This window comes from Pleurodeles waltl, chromosome 2_2, assembly GCF_031143425.1.
Source record: "Pleurodeles waltl isolate 20211129_DDA chromosome 2_2, aPleWal1.hap1.20221129, whole genome shotgun sequence".
Taxonomy (NCBI): Eukaryota; Metazoa; Chordata; class Amphibia; order Caudata; family Salamandridae; genus Pleurodeles; species Pleurodeles waltl.
Window position 1 is genome coordinate 1,179,765,863 of NC_090439.1, and position 17,407 is coordinate 1,179,783,269.

The following is a 17,407-nucleotide window of genomic DNA, read 5'->3' on the forward strand; positions in this document are numbered from 1 at the left end:
AATAGGTCTGGGGTCCATTCATGATTTGCATTCCACTTTTGGAGTATATGGTTTGTGTTGCCCCTAGATCTATGTTCACCTATTTCATCCTATTGTAATTCTACACTGTTTGCATTACTTTTCTTACTCTTACTTACCTGTTTTGGGTTTGTGTACATATGACTTGTGTATATTACTTACCTTCTAACTGAGGGTACTCACTGAGATACTTTTGGCACATTGTTATAAAAATAAAATACCTTTATTTTTAGTAAGTCTGTATTGTGTTTTCTTATGATACTGTGCTATATGATACAAGTGGTATAGTAGGAGCTTTGCATGTTTCCTAGTTCAGCCTAAGCTGCTTTGCCATAGCTACCTTCTATCAGCCTAAGCTGCTAGAAACACCTCTATTCTACTAATAAGGGATAACTGGACCTGGCACAGGGTGTAAGTACCACAAGATACCCATTATAAGCCAGGCCAGCCTCCTACCCGAGCACTATGTTGAAGGGGTGCCTGCATTTGCACTAGAAAGCCAAAATGGTGCCACTGCAGCTCAAAGGGACATGAATCCACCCAGTTGTTTAGATATATGTTGTTAGTGCACTGGAAGCCTGCTAACCAGGCCCCAGTGCCCATGCTGTCTCCCTAGATTGATTTGTTGACTTGGTAATTTCCCTGATTGGCAAAGATTTTAGCACCTTGTAAGCCAATAATAAATGGCACCCAGGGCACCTAGGGCATAGGTGGTAAAGTGGTACCCAGAGCTGCAGCAGAGGTTTGTACCACCCCAGGTTACCAACCCAAATTGCTGATGGCAGGCCTGCCATTGCAGACTGCCAGGGTGGTGCAAACTGCTTGAATTCGACCATACCCTCACCATGAGTAGCACAGTCCTATGCACTGCCTTACATATATGTCAGACACCCCAAGGAAGGCCTCTGCCGGTCAGGAGGCAGGGTACATTACACTTAGGGTGCAGGAATGTAAGCATGAGCTTATATGTCTCTATAGTGTCCTTTCCATTAAAGTACACTATAAGTGCTGGCCACTCAGTAGGATAACATGGAACATAAGTCGGAGAAGACCCTGGTCACTAGCACCATTATTGTACTGCCTAAATATGTCCAGTTTGGTGTCAAACAACATGCTTTCTCTAACCCCAACCCAAATCTGAGTTTGCCACCCTTCTTTGTGCTATGGCTGTCCAGCCTGTGCTTTTTCCCTGTGTTTGCTGCTGGTGAGACAGATTTCTGCCCTCCTACCAGGTAGTGTGGACACTCCCAGGAGTCAGGATCACAGGCTAAGGCAGGAAGGAGGTCACACCTCCCACACTGCCTACCGGGCTGGTAAATAGAGCCATCAGGACGGTGAGCTTCAAAGGCTTCACTGCGAATGATAGCCATCTGTGGTGTCCCCAAGTGGAGGAAACAACCCCCCCCACCCTCAGGCACATTTGCTCCTGGTCAGGCAGGAAATTAGGTATGTAGGACAGGGCACACCCCCAGCAGGCCGACCACACGTTTATGGTGAGCAGCCCATCTGAGCACTAAATTTTTGATTTCTGCCATTTTAGGAGTGCCAGAATAGAGGGTTCTGGGTAGCTAAAGGTGGCCACTGGTTACCTCAGGGGCGGATTAGCTGTAAGAGCTAAGCCCAAAAGCACTCTTAGTCTCCCTTGGACTAGTGACACTAGTCCCATGCAAACTGCAGGTAAAAACACTCACAGGATCCGAAGATTCACTGGCCATTGGGCCCGCCATGGGATTAACAAAAGGAGTTACAGTCTTGCTTGTCCTCAAGTTTGAGGTTGCTACGTTACTCCCTCCGACCCCATGAATTCCCAAAGGATTTCTGCACCGTTACCACTGCCAAGTCTAGTTAGTTGCCAGTCTAGTAACTAACCCCCACACGTGACACTTCAAGTGCAGGACACATCGTGCAGCCTGCATCCCACATCTGCAACCCAGCCCTGAAGGAAAGTACCCCCTTTCTTGGCATGGTTACCCCCTTTTTCTGGCTGATGTCAGTGTGTTTGACTGTGTTCACTGGGATCCTGTTAATCAGGACCCCAGTGATTATGCTCTCTCTCCCAAAACTCTGTATTTTACCCACAATTGGCACACTGGTGCACTATTATAAGTCCCTAGTATATGGTGCCTAGGTACCCATGGCATCGGGACTCTAGGGAATCCCAATGGGCTGCAGCATATATTTTGCCACCCATAGAGAGCCCAAGCAAAGACTTCTGCAGGACTGCCATTGCAGCCTGAGTGAAAAGGTGCAAACACCCTCTCACTGCCATTTTCCACTACACTAGATCACTGTAGGTCACCCCTATGGTAGGCCCCCCTAGCCCAGAGGGCAGGGTGCAGGTACCTGTGTGTGAAGGTACCCCTGCATGAGCAGAGGTGCCCCCATGAACTCCAGCTCTATTTTCCTGGACTTCGTGCATTCAGGGAAGCCATTTTACCTGCGGACTGGACATAAGTCACTACCTATGTCCAACTACATAATGGTAACTCCAAACCTGGGCATGTTTGGTATCAAACATGTTGGAATCATACCCCTATACTGTGGCCAGTATTGGTTGTATGATCCCATGCACTCTGGAGGCTCCTTAGAGGATCCCAAGCAGTGATCCTACCAGCTTTCTGGGGATTCAATGGCAGCCCATGCTGCGGCTACCCTTCAGACGGGTTCCTGTCCTCCTGCTGCTTTACCAGCTCAAGCCCAGGAAGGCAGAACAAAGGATTTCCTTTGGCATTGGGGGTGGGGGAGGGGGTAGCACCTTTGGAAATAGGTGTTACATGGCTTCGGAGGGGTTGCCTCCCCAAGCCACTGCTATGCTTTGAAGGGCACATTTGGTGCCCTCCATGCATAAACCAGCCTGCACCGGTTGAGGGACCTCCAGTTCCTGCTCTGGCACAGAACTGGAAAATGGAAAGGGGATTAACTACTCCCCTGTCCATCACCACCCCGGGGGGTGGTGCCCAGAGCTTCTCCAGGTGGCCACTTGATTCTGCCATCTTGAATCCAAGGTGGGCCGAGGCCCCTGGGAACATCTGAGTGGCCAGGTCAGGCAGGTGACGTCACAGCCCCCTCTGAGTAGGTGGTCCCCTTAATAGGTGACAAATCCCCCTTCCAAGGCTATTAGGGTCTCCCTCTTGGGTGGGTCCTCAGATTCAATGTGCAAGACTCCAGCAGGACTCCTCTGCAATGTTTACTTCTGGACACTGGAACCTACAATCTGCAGCTACTGTGATGACTCTGCTCTGCAACTTTGTTTCTCCGGCACCTTCCAGCTACTGCAACATTTCCTCTGAGGAAGGGAAGTCTTCAGTCTGCACCAAGAAGCAAGAAGGAATCTCCATAGGAGTGAAGAAGTCACTCCCCTGCATCTGCAGGCACAAACTGCAGCAAAGACCAACTGCGTGGATCTCCTCTCCTCCAGAGCTGCATGAATCCTGCATCATGGATTGTGGTCTGGAGTGGTCCCCTTGGTCCTTTCTGACAGCTGTCTAACTTAGGAGCAGTAAGCCCTTGCCTCTCCACGCTGGACAGTACCCCATGCACTGTGTCTCTTGCAGCTACTAAGGCTTTTTGGCATCTCTTCCAAAGGATCTTCAGGTTCTGTGTAGCCCCAGCTCTCCTATCTGTGACACATAGCTCTCTGCATGCTTCTCCTGTAACATGGGACTCCTTTCTAGGTGTGCTGTATGGGCCTCTCTGCAAATCCTGTGATTGCGGGCTGTGGGTTGCCTGTGGGGGCTGCCTCCTCTTCCGGTGACTCTTCTCACTGCTGAGGGTCACCTGGGACTCCCCTTCATGGGTTGAGTCCTCTTGGACCTTGCTGGTTCCTGGCAGCCCAGCATTTCTTCTCCAATGACATTTGTCTTTGCCAAGGCTTGTTGGTAGTTTTTCCACACCACTGACCGACTGCAATCCATCATCCGGCGTGGGACGTCAACTGCATCACTCCAGGAACTCTTCAGCTGCTCCAGGGCTGCACTGCTGAATGTGTTTTTCCACCGTCGACCTGGTCTTGCATCCACAGACAGGTGGGTAGTGGCTCCTGCCACCACTGGACACTCCAATGTGAACTGGACTTGGTCCACTTCTTTACCATGTCTTCCTCTTCCAGGATCAACCTTTGGTTTGTTGCTGTCTTGTCTGGGTCTTGCAATATCCTTCCCTGAAGTCCTTTTGGTGGGTTTGGAGAGAACCAGGTACTTACCTCTCTTCTTCTGGTTGCTGGGGTCACTTTGGTACTTACCTTGTGGGTTTCCTAGTTCCTCCAGCTCCCCTCTACCGATTCCATTTTTTTGGGTGGGGGCCCAACTTTCACATTTCCCTTTCTTAGTATATGGTTTGCCCCCCCAGGCCTTAAGCACTTACTATTGTTTTCACTGTTTTCTATTGCATTCTATACTAATTCCTGACTGCTACTGCACATATAATAGTGTGTTTTACTTACCTAAAAGTTGGGGTATTGCCTATATGGCATTTTAGTATTTGTGTCACTAAAATAAAATAGCTTTATTTTTGTAACACTGTGTGGTTCTTTCATGTGTGTAAGTGTTGTGTGACTACAGTGGTATTGCATAAGCTTTGCATGTCTCCTAGATAAGTTGTGGCTGCTCATCCACAGCTACCTCTAGAGAGCCTGGATTCCTAGACACTGACTACACCTCACTAATAGGGGATACCTGGACCTGGTATAAGGTGATAATACTATAGGTGCTCACCACACACCAGACCATATTCCTACAGAGGGCTAACCCCCACACCATATAATACTCCACTTTCCTACATGGGGGTTTCAGCAGCGGGATGCTGACATTTTGTTTCACAGCACCACTTGGTCATGAGTGTATTTTGCACAAGATCAGATAGAACATCGCATCAAAAATATGTTTGCTAAATATTTTAGATTTTTCTAATTGGCTTGAACTCGAGGAGACTAGTTTGAGAGGAAACAAGGGCTAGGTTCGGCCTAACGTCCAAAGATGGTGTCAGTAATAACAGGGAAAAGGAGGAAAACCTTTGACCCAAATATCCCCAAAGGGATTGTCCCTCTGTATAGTGGTAAAGGTGACATTGATAAATGGTTTGCAGCGTTTGAAAGGGCTTCTGGAATGAGGAAGGTACTATCTCATCACTGAGGCTCTCCACTTTAGGAATAATTCCCAGTTACGGGCAGAGATAGACTTCTGATGCTTCCTATTCATATATGAAGAAGACGCTCATAGAAGGGTTTGGACTCACCACTAAAGAAGATAGACTGAAGTTTAGAGGCACCCAGAAAGGTCAGAGCCAGACATCGGTGGATTTTGTGGACTGGATTAAAGTCAATAAGGTGCTCACATGATGAGCTGTATAATCTGATCATGAAAGAGCACATCCTAACTAACTGTACCATAGAGAAATTGTGTTAGCATTTGGTGGATTCTGAGTTGACTTCTCCCAGAGGGCTGGGGAAGATAGCTGACAAGTGGGTCAGGTCCAGGGTGTCCAAAAAGAGCCAGGGAGGTACCAGAAAAAGTGTTCACAGGCTTCCCAGCAGTGGAAAGAGGTGATCAAGGATAACAATAAAAAGAAGGAGTTCTCAAAAGGGCCCCAAAAGACTTCTCAGGAGGGTGGGCCGAGGCTTCTCCCAGTCCAAAGGTAAAGGCTACTAGGCCATAAGAAAAGTGATGCAGCATGTTCCAAAAAGTCCCCCAGTGTTGGACAGTCCAAGCTATTGGCTATCATAGGAGTGGGGGGTAGGGTTGTACTCTGGAAAGGCCAGAGGTCACACTGAGGCTATTTTAGTTTCCCTGGGTGGGGTGCCTATTGAAGCCTTGGCACTCTTACCTGCAAGCATGAGAAGTATAGACAATGGTTAAAAATCAATAGGCTCTAGGGGATACAGATGCCAGTGTCACTATGGTGGCAGCCAGACTTGTGTCCCCAAACCAAATGTTTCCTGGTGTTAGTCATCAGGTTACCAATGCTGAAAATTAGACTAAGCTTTATCCTATGGCATTGGAGTGCTTTGAATGGGGAGGTAGTTGTGTCCCCTGCCATCCCAGTAGAGTGTGTTTTGGGAAATAATCTACAAACATCTGCATGGTCGGAAGCAGAAACAAAGGCTCATGCAGAATGCTGTGTCTCCCTGAGAAGATATGTGTTACAACCAATAGCACAGACAGTACAATAGGGAAACAAGGGGAGCTTGGATCCTTAAACAGTGAACCAAATGACCCTCATCCAGAGAAAGGGCAAGACATCTGCAAAGCCACCTTTTAAGGGGTCACAGGGCAGGGGGAGAATTATCCGGAGGGAAAATGCCCTGGTGCCTGAGGAGAGAACTGCAACTGAAGGGGCCTGGCAGAGCTTCTCAATGCAGGGACACCCTACAGAGAGGACCTGTGCCAACGGCAAAGATAATGCCCTACTCTTGAAGGCACTAGGCAGCAGGCTGCAAGGCAAGCAAAGGGAGATGACAGCGGTACCCACTGCATGTACTCTGAGGATGGGCTTTTGGAAACTGAGGCCGAGGGCCCCAAACAAGAGCAGAGAGGAGTGTAGAGATCCCCCAAAAGTAGAGAGAGTTTATCCTCACTTTGGCCCATGACACCCCCTTCGCTGGACATCTGGGACAAACCAAAAAGTGTGACAGGTTGGTTGGCAATTTTTATTGGCCCCATATACCAGAAAAACTGTAGGCATTTGTGCCCTACTGTGTGACTTTCCAGGGCAGTGGCAAAATAGACACACACTTGAAGGCTCCCTTAATTCCACTACCAGTGGTTGGAACTCCCTGTGAGAGGAAGTGATTGACAGTGTTGGCCCCATGGACCATCAGACTGCCTATGGGAATAGATGTATCCTAGTGGTAGTGGGCCATGCCCTAGGTACCCAGAAGTAATTCCTCTTAGGACTGCTACTGCTCCTGCAGTAGCAAAGACCCTAATTGGCATCTATACCAGGGTTGGATTTCCTAAAGAGGAAGTGTCAGATAGAAGCACTAATTTTATGTCTGCCTATCTCAAGCCTATGCGGGATGAATGTAGGGTGCATTACAAGTTCACTACCCCCTATCACCCTCAAACTAATGGTTTGGTTGAGAGATTTAACAAAAACTTGAAGGGCATGATAATGGGCCTGCAAGACAAACTCAAAAGGAGTTGGGATGTCCTGTTACCTTGCCTACTGCTGCATACAAAGTGCTACAACAAAAGGGGGTTGGGTTCAGCCCTTTTGAATATTTGTTTGGCCGTCCTATAAGGGGTCTATTGAGTCTTGTAAAAAAAAAAAGATGGGAGCGACCTCTCAAAGAGCCCAATCAGGACATAGTGGACAGAGTATATGTAGGAAAGTACCATCTTGCCTGGCATGTTACCCCCATTTTTCACTGTATATATGTTGTTTTAGTTGTATGTGTCACTGGGACCCTGCCAACCAGGGCCATAGTGCTCATAAGTGTGCCTGAATGTGTTACCTGTGTAGTGACTAACTGTCTCACTGAGGCTCTACTATCCAGAACCTCAGTGGTTATGCTCGCTCATTTCTTTCAAATTGTCACTAACAGGCTAGTGACCAATATTACCAATTTACATTGGCTTACTGGAACACCCTTATAATTCCCTGGTATATGGTACTGAGGTACCCAGGGTATTGGGGTTCCAGTAGATCCCTATGGGCTGCAGAATTTCTTTTGCCACCCATAGGGAGCTCTGACAATTCTTACACAGGCCTGCCACTGCAGCCTGAGTGAAATAACGTCCACGTTATTTCACAGCCATTTTACACTGCACTTAAGTAACTTATAAGTCACCTATATGTTTAACCTTTACCTGGTAAAGGTTAGGTGCAAAGTTACTTAGTGTGAGGGCACCCTGGCACTAGCCAAGGTGCCCCCACATTGTTCAGGGCCAATTCCCCAGACTTTCTGAGTGCGGGGACACCATTACACGCGTGCACTACATATAGGTCACTACCTATATGTAGCTTCACAATGGTAACTCCGAATATGGCCATGTAACATGTCTATGATCATGGAATTGCTCCCTCTATGCCATCCTGGCATAGTTGGCACAATCCCATGATCCCAGTGGTCTGTAGCACAGACCCTGGTACTGCCAAACTGCCTTTTCAGGGGTTTCACTGCAGCTGCTGCTGCTGCCAACCCCTCAGACAGGTTTCTGCCCTCCTGGGGTCAAGCCAGGCTTTTCCCAGGATGGCAGAACAAAGGACTTCCTCTGAGAGAGGGTGTTACACCCTCTCCCTTTGGAAAATGGTGTGAAGGCAGGAGAGGAGTAGCCTCCCCCAGCCTCTGGAAATGCTTTCATGGGCACATTTGGTGCCCATTTCTGCATAAGCCAGTCTACACCGGTTCAGGGACCCCTTAGCCCTGCTCTGGCGCGAAACTGGACAAAGGAAAGGGGAGTGACCACTCCCCTGACCTGCACCTCCCCTGGGAGGTGTCCAGAGCTCCTCCATTGTGCTCCAGACCTCTGCCATCTTGGAAACAGAGGTGCTGCTGGCACACTGGACTGCTCTGAGTGGCCAGTGCCACCAGATGACGTCAGAGACTCCTTCTGATAGGCTCCTTCAGGTGTTGCTAGCCTATCCTCTCTCCTAAGTAGCCAACCCCTCTTTTCTGGCTATTTAGGGTCTCTGCTTTGGGGATTTCCTTAGATAACGAATGCAAGAGCTCATCAGAGTTCCTCTGCATCTCTCTCTTCACCTTCTGCCAAGGAATCGACTGCTGACCGCGCTGGAAGCCTGTAAAACTGCAACAAAGTAGCAAAGACGACTACTGCAACTCTGTATCGCTGATCCTGCCGCCTTTTCGACTGTTTTCCTGGTGGTGCATGCTGTGGGGCTAGTCTGCCTCCTCTCTGCACTAGAAGCTCCGAAGAAATCTCCCGTGGGTCGACGGAATCGTCCCCCTGCAACCGCAGGCACCAAAGAACAGCATCACCAGTCCCCTGGGTCTCCCCTCAGCACGACGAGCGAGGTCCCTTGAATCCAGCAACTCTGTCCAAGTGACTCCCACTGTCCAGTGACTCTTCAGTCCAAGTTTGGTGGAGGTAAGTCCTTGCCTCCCCACGCCAGACTGCATTGCTGGGAACCGCGACTTTTGCAGCTACTCCGGCCTCCGTGCACTTCCGGTGGAAATCCTTTGTGCACAGTCCAGCCTGGGTCCACGGCACTCCAACCTGCATTGCACGACTTTCTAAGTTGGTCTCCGGCAAAGTGGGACTCCTTTGTGCAACTTCGGGTGAGCACCGTTTCACGCATCCTCGTAGTGCCTGTTTCTGGCACTTCTCCGGGTGCTGCCTGCTGCTAAGAGGGCTCCTTGTCTTGCTCGATGTCCCCTCTGTCCCCAGACGCAATTGGCGACATCCTGGTCCCTCCTGGGCCACAGCAGCATCCAAAAACCCTTTCTGCACGATTTGCAGCTAGAAAGGCTTGTTGGCGGTCTTTCGGCGGGAAAACACTTCTGCACGACTTTCCACAGCGTGGGGGATCCATCCTCTAAAGGGGAAGTCTCTAGCCCTTGTCGTTCCTGCAGAACCTTCAGCTTCTACTGTCCAGTAGCAGCTTCTTTGCACCCACAGCTGGCATTTCCTGGGCATCTGCCCATCTCCGACTTGCTTGTGACTTTTGGACTTGGTCCCCTTGTTCCACAGGTACCCTCGACTGGAAATCCATCATTGTTGCATTGCTGGTTTGTGTCTTTCCTGCAGAATTCCCCTATCACGACTTCTTTGTCCTTTGGGGAACTTTAGTGCACTTTGCACTCACTTTTCAGGGTCTTGGGGTGGGCTATTTTTCTAACCCTTAATATTTTCTAATAGTCCCAGCGACCCCCTACAAGGTCACATAGGTTTGGGGTCCATTCGTGGTTCGCATTCCACTTTTGGAGTATATGGTTTGTGTTGCCCCTACCCCTATGTGTCCCCATTGCATCCTATTGTAACTATACATTGTTTGCACTGTTTTCTAAGACTATACTGCATATTTTTGGTATTGTGTACATATATCTTGTGTATATTTGCTATCCTCATACTGAGGGTACACTCTGAGATACTTTGGCATATTGTCATAAAAATAAAGTACCTTTATTTTAAGTATATCTGTGTATTGTCTTTTCTTATGATATTGTGCAAGTGACACTTGTGGTACTGTAGTAGCTTCACACGTCTCCTAGTTCAGCCTAAGCTGCTCTGCTAAGCTACCATTATCTATCAGCCTAAGCTGCTAGACACCCTATACACTAATAAGGGATAACTGGGCCTGGTGCAAGGTGCAAGTACCCCTTGGTACTCACTACAAGCCAGTCCAGCCTCCTACAGTATATGAAAAAAGCAAACGGATACCTTGAGGCCAGACAGAAGCTTAAATAGCACTGGTATGACCAGAAGTTAGCATTGGTGGAGTACCAACCCGGACACTGGTGTGGGTTTTGGAGCCTGCAGCTCCCAGGCCCCTCCAGTTCAAGTGGATTAGGCCCTATCCAATTGTGGAGAAGAAGGGGGAATTCAAATACCTAGTTAATTTGGGTACCCTCGGGAATCCTCACAGGGTCTGCATTTTAACCGGCTAAAACCACGCCAGGACAGACCTAACATGGTCATGCTCCTTGTCTTTGATAAGGGCCAGGAGGAGGAAACCCTTCCCTGACCTTCTGTCAAACAACCCTCAAGACGGGAGAGCAGAGGGTGTACTCTTGTACTCCCTCTCTACCACACAGCAAACTGACTGCAGGCAAGTCCTAGGACGGTTTGCTTACCTCTTTTCCTTAACTCCTGATTGTAGGAGGCTGGCCTGGCTTGTAGTGGGTACCAAGGGGTACTTTCACTCTGTACCAGGTCCAGTTATCCCTTATTAGTGTAGAAGAGGTGTTTCTAGCAGCTTAGACTGATAGGAGGTAGCTATAGCAGAGCAGCTTAGGCTGAACTAGGAGACATGCAAAGCTCCTACTATACCACTAGTGTCATATGCACAATATCATAAGAAAACATAATACACAGATATACTAAAAATAAAGGTACTTTATTTTTATGACAATATGCCAAAAGTATCTCAGTGAGTACCCTCAGTATGAAGATGCCAAATATACACAAGATATATGTACACAATACCAAAAATATGCAGTAATTGCAAAAGGAAGTAATGCAAGCAGTGTAAAGTTACAATAGATTGCAACAGGAGCACATAGGTATAGGGGCAACACAAACCATATACTCCAAAAGTGGAATGCGAACCACAAATGGACCCCAAACCTATGTGAGCTTGTACAGGGTCACTGGGACTGTAAGAAAACAGTGAGGGGTAGAAAAATAGCCCACCCCAAGACCCTGAAATGTAGGTGTAAAGTGCACCTACAACCCCCAGAAAGCACAGAAGTCGTGATAGGGGGATTCTACAAGGAAGACCAACACCAGCAATGCAACAACAGTGGATTTCCAGACCTGAGTACCGGTAAGACAAGGGGACCAAGTCCAAGAGTCGCAACAGTGTTGAGAGTGGGCAGATGCCCAGGAAATGCCAGCTGAGGGTGCAAGGAAGCTGCCACCTGATGGAAGAAGCTTTGTGTTCTACACGAAACGAAGAGGACTAGGAACTTCGTCTTTGGAGGATGGATGTCCCACGTCGTGAAGAAGCTTGCAGAGGTGTTCCCACGCAGAAAGACCGCAAACAAGCCTTGCTAGCTGCAAGGGTCGCGGTTAGGGTTTTTGGATGCTGCTGTGGCCCACGAGGGACCAGGATGTCGTCACTTGGATGAGGAGACAGAGGGGGTGCCCAGCAACTCAGGGAGCCCTCACAGAAGCAGGCAGCACCCACAGAAGTACCAGAACAGGCACTTAGAAGAGGAGTGAACCGGAGTCCACGCGAAGTCACAAAAGGGAGTCCCACGACGCCGGAGGACAACTCAGAAGGTTGTGCACTGCAGGTTAGGGTGTCAGGGACCCAGGCTTGGCTGTGCATGAAGGAAATCCTGGAAGAGTGCACAGGTGCCGGAGCAGCTGCAAATCATGCGGTACCCAGCAATGCAGTCTAGCGTGGGGAGGCAAGGACTTACCTCCACCAAACTTGGACTGAAGAGTCACTGGACTGTGGGAGTCACTTGGACAGAGTTGCTGAGTTCCAAGGACCACGCTCGTCGTGCTGAGTGGGGACCCAGAGGACCGGTGATGCAGTCCTTTGTTGCCTGCGGTTGCAGGGGGAAGATTCTGTCGACCCACAGGAGATTTCTTCAAAGCTCCTGGTGCAAGAAGGAGGCAGGCTACCACCAGAGCATGCACCACCAGGAAACAGGCGAGAAAGCCGGCAGGATGAGGCGATACAAGGTTGCAGTAGTCGTCTTTGCTACTTTGTTGTGGTTTTGCAGGCGTCCCGAGCAGTCAGCGATCGATCCTTTGGCAGAAGGTGAAGAGGGAGATGCAGAGGAACTCTGGTGAGCTCTTGCATTCGGTATCTGAAGAATTCCCAAAAGCAGAGACCCTAAATAGCCAGAAAAGGAGGTTTGGCTACCTAGGAAGGAGGATTGGCCACTAAGAGAGGCAAGAGCCTATCAGAAGGAGTCTCTGATGTCACCTTCTGGCACTGACCACTCAGATCAGTCCAGTGTGCCTGCAACACCTCGTGTTTACAAGATGGCAGAGGTCTGGGGCACACTGGAGGAGCTCTGGGCACCTCCCCTGGGAGGTGCAGGTCATGGGAGTGGTCACTCCCCTTTCCTTTGTCCAGTTTCGCGCCAGAGCAGGGCTGGGGGATCCCTAAACCGGTGTAGACTGGCTTATGGAGAAATGGTCAGCATCTATGCCCATCAATGCATTTCCAGAGGCTGGGGGAGGATACTCCTCCCCAGCCATCACACCTATTTAAAAGGGAGAGGGTGTCACACCCTCTCTCAGAGGAAATCCTTTGTTCTGCCTTCCTGGGCCAGGGCTCCCTGGACCGAAGGAGGGCAGAAACCTGTCTGAGGGGTTGGCAGCAGCAGCTGCAGTGCAAACCCTGAAAAGGCAGTTTGGCAGTACCCGGGTTCTGTGCTAGACGGGGGGGATCATGGAATTGTCTCCCCAATGCCAGAATGGCATTGGGGTGACAATTTCTATGATCTTAGACATGTTACATTGCCATGTTCGGAGTTACCATTGTGAAGCTATACAAAGGTAGTGACCTATGTATAGTGCACGCGTGTAATGGTGTCCCCGCATTCACAAAGTCCGGGGAATGTGCCCTGAACAATGTGGGGGGCACCTTGGCTAGTGCCAGGGTGCCCACACACTAAGTAACTTAGCACCCAACCTTCACCAGGTGAAGGTTAGACACATAGGTGACTTATAAGTTACTTAAGTGCAGTGGTAAATGGCTGTGAAATAACGTGGACGTTATTTCACTCAGGCTGCACTGGCAGGCCTGTGTAAGATTTGTCAGATCTCCCTATGGGTGGCAAAAGAAATGCTGCAGCCCATAGGGATCTCCTGGAACCCCAATACCCTGGGTACCTCAGTACCATATACTAGGGAATTATAAGGGTTTTCCAGTATGCCAATGTGAATTGGTGAACTTGGTCACTAGCCTGTTAGTGACAATTTGGAAAGCAGAGAGAGCATAACCACTGAGGTTCTGGTTAGCAGAGCCTCAGTGAGACAGTTAGGCATCACACAGGGAACACATACATGTAGGCCACAAACTTATGAGCACTGGGGTCCTGGCTAGCAGGGTCCCAGTGACACATAACAAACACACTGACAACATAGGTTTTTCACTATGAGCACTGGGCCCTCGTTAGCAGGATCCCAGTGAGACAGTGAAAACACCCTGACATATACTCACAAACAGGCCAAAAGTGGGGGTAACAAAGCTAGAGAGAGGCTACTTTCTCACACTGATAGGACAGACTACTAGTCCTGAGCTAAGAATTTACTAGTGTGAGTCAAAAAAACATCTTTGGGGAATCGTGAGAGTATTGCATGGTGAGGGCTATTCCCCACACCACATAATACTCCACTTTCTTACACAGCACATTTCTACCCTGTCCTTTTGATGCAGGAGAACCCAGCAAGATGATTTGCGGCGCTGCCTGCACAAACTTTCATAAACAGAGACCTTACTTTGTAGGTGTGTGGGGACTTTTGTTGCTCAAGTGGTGCAATCCTTTTATGCAGAGCTTTGTTGAGGCAGAGGGACTCTCTCCAGCAGTGGTGGCTTCTTGTGCACATTTTCGTACTTTAATAAAGGACTTCTTTCTGTTAACTGTTTTTCATTTCAGATTCATTAGTTAAATGCTTACTTAAGCTTGTTTTTTTTACTGTATATGGTGAATGCTAATTAAGGTTTATTTCATTTCTTTATGTATGTTTATTTTATATATATATATATATATATATATATATATATGGCTAAATCGTTTTACATGTATGTATTGTAATATTCTATCCTTATTGTGTTTGACATTGTTTTTGTTTTCATTGTTTCAGTGTCTTGTTGATATTGGACATTTTCTTCATTTTTGTTTTCAATATTATATCTTTCTGTTTATTATTTGCAATATTTTTGTAGTCAATATTTTCTAATATAGAAAATTCATTTGCATTTTCTCTATATTTTTAAACAATATTTTTGCATCTCAATGTTTCTTTAGTTAATATTCTGTCTTAGAAGCCCCTCCCTTTAGAGCACCCAGTTGTGCACAATACTGCATCATTAAAACTGAACCATCATCATCAATACTTATCCATGCATTTCAATCACCCAATGACTGATAAATGATGACATATCAATATGTAAATGTTACTTACAACAACCAATGGTGGAAGAGAACGAATCATTTGTCTTTCTCTGGATAGAGTATTTATTACCTCTGCGAAACTGCTAAAGCTTTCCCTAGCCAAACCAACAAATACACATAGGGTATGTTTGCATTGATAGTTATTAAAAACAGATCACTTTCTGGAAAGCAGCATCTTAACACATTCAGATCCTGCTACTAATACAGCTTATGGGAATGAAAAGGAGGAGGAGCCATCAGCTATTAATGGAAGGTCATTCCAAGTATAGAAAGAATGATTCATATTTAAAATCTAGTAAAGGTTGTGGACTTCAATATAAAATGAGTGTGAAATATTTTTACAGTATTACTGATGGAATATCTTACACTATGGGTACAAAAGGCTGGGCCTTTTATCTATTGGAGCTTCTGGTGCATTCTGTAGGAAAGTACCATCTTGCCTGGCATGTTACCCCCATTTTTCACTGTATATATGTTGTTTTAGTTGTATGTGTCACTGGGACCCTGGTAACCCAGGGCCCCAGTGCTCATAAGTGTGCCTGAATGTGTTACCTGTGTAGTGACTAACTGTCTCACTGAGGCTCTGCTAATCAGAACCTCACTGGTTATGCTCTCTCATTTCTTTCCAAATTGTCACTGACCGGCTAGTGACCATTTTTACCAATTTACATTGGCTTACTGGAACACCCTTATAATTCCCTAGTATATGGTACTGAGGTACCCAGGGTATTGGGGTTCCAGGAGATCCCTATGGGCTGCAGCATTTCTTTTGCCACCCATAGGGAGCTCTGACAATTCTTACACAGGCCTGCCACTGCAGCCTGAGTGAAATAACGTCCACGTTATTTCACAGCCATTTTACACTGCACTTAAGTAACTTATAAGTCACCTATATGTCTAACCTTTACCTGGTAAAGGTTAGGTGCAAAGTTACTTAGTGTGAGGGCACCCTGGCACTAGCCAAGGTGCCCCCACATTGTTCAGAGCCAATTCACTGAACTTTGTGAGTGCGGGGACACCATTACACACGTGCACTACATATAGGTCACTACCTATATGTAGCTTCACCATGGTAACTCCGAATATGGCCATGTAACATGTCTATGATCATGGAATTGCCCCCTCTATGCCATCCTGGCATAGTTGGCACAATCCCATGATCCCAGTGGTCTGTAGCACAGACCCTGGTACTGCCAAACTGCCCTTCCTGGGGTTTCACTGCAGCTGCTGCCAACCCCTCAGACAGGCAGCTGCCCTCCTGGGGTCCAGCCAGGCCTGGCCCAGGATGGCAGAACAAAGAACTTCCTCTGAGAGAGGGTGTGACACCCTCTCCCTTTGGAAAATGGTGTGAAGGCAGGGGAGGAGTAGCCTCCCCCAGCCTCTGGAAATGCTTTGTTGGGCACAGATGTGCCCAATTCTGCATAAGCCAGTCTACACCGGTTCAGGGACCCCTTAGCCCCTGCTCTGGCGCGAAACTGGACAAAGGAAAGGGGAGTGACCACTCCCCTGACCTGCACCTCCCCTGGGAGGTGTCCAGAGCTCCTCCAGTGTGCTCCAGACCTCTGCCATCTTGGAAACAGAGGTGCTGCTGGCACACTGGACTGCTCTGAGTGGCCAGTGCCACCAGGTGACGTCAGAGACTCCTGCTGATAGGCTCCTTCAGGTGTTAGTAGCCTATCCTCTCTCCTAGGTAGCCAAACCCTCTTTTCTGGCTATTTAGGGTCTCTGTCTCTGGGGAAACTTTAGATAACGAATGCATGAGCTCAGCCGAGTTCCTCTGCATCTCCCTCTTCACCTTCTGATAAGGAATCGACTGCTGACCGCGCTGGAAGCCTGCAAACCTGCAACATAGTAGCAAAGACGACTACTGCAACTCTGTAACGCTGATCCTGCCGCCTTCTCGACTGTTTTCCTGCTTGTGCATGCTGTGGGGGTAGCCTGCCTCCTCTCTGCACCAGAAGCTCCGAAGAAATCTCCAGTGGGTCGACGGAATCTTCCCCCTGCAACCGCAGGCACCAAAAAGCTGCATTACCGGTCCCTTGGGTCTCCTCTCAGCACGACGAGCGAGGTCCCTCGAATCCAGCGACTCTGTCCAAGTGACCCCCACAGTCCAGTGACTCTTCAGCCCAAGTTTGGTGGAGGTAAGTCCTTGCCTCACCTCGCTGGGCTGCATTGCTGGGAACCGCGACTTTGCAGCTACTCCGGCCCCTGTGCACTTCCGGCAGAAATCCTTTGTGCACAGCCAAGCCTGGGTCCACGGCACTCTAACCTGCATTGCACGACTTTCTAAGTTGGTCTCCGGCGACGTGGGACTCCTTTGTGCAACTTCGGCGAGCACCGTTTCACGCATCCTCGTAGTGCCTGTTTCTGGCACTTTTCCGGGTGCTACCTGCTTCAGTGAGGGCTCTTTGTCTTGCTCGACGTCCCCTCTCTCTTCAGGTCCAATTTGCGACCTCCTGGGCCCCAGCAGCGTCCAAAAACGCCAAACGCACGATTTGCGCCTAGCAAGGCTTGTTGGCGTCCTTTTGGTGGGAAAACACTTCTGCACGACTCTCCAAGGCGAGAGGGATCCGTCCACCAAAGGGGAAGTCTCTAGCCCTTTTCGTTCCTGCAGAAACCTCAGCTTCTTCT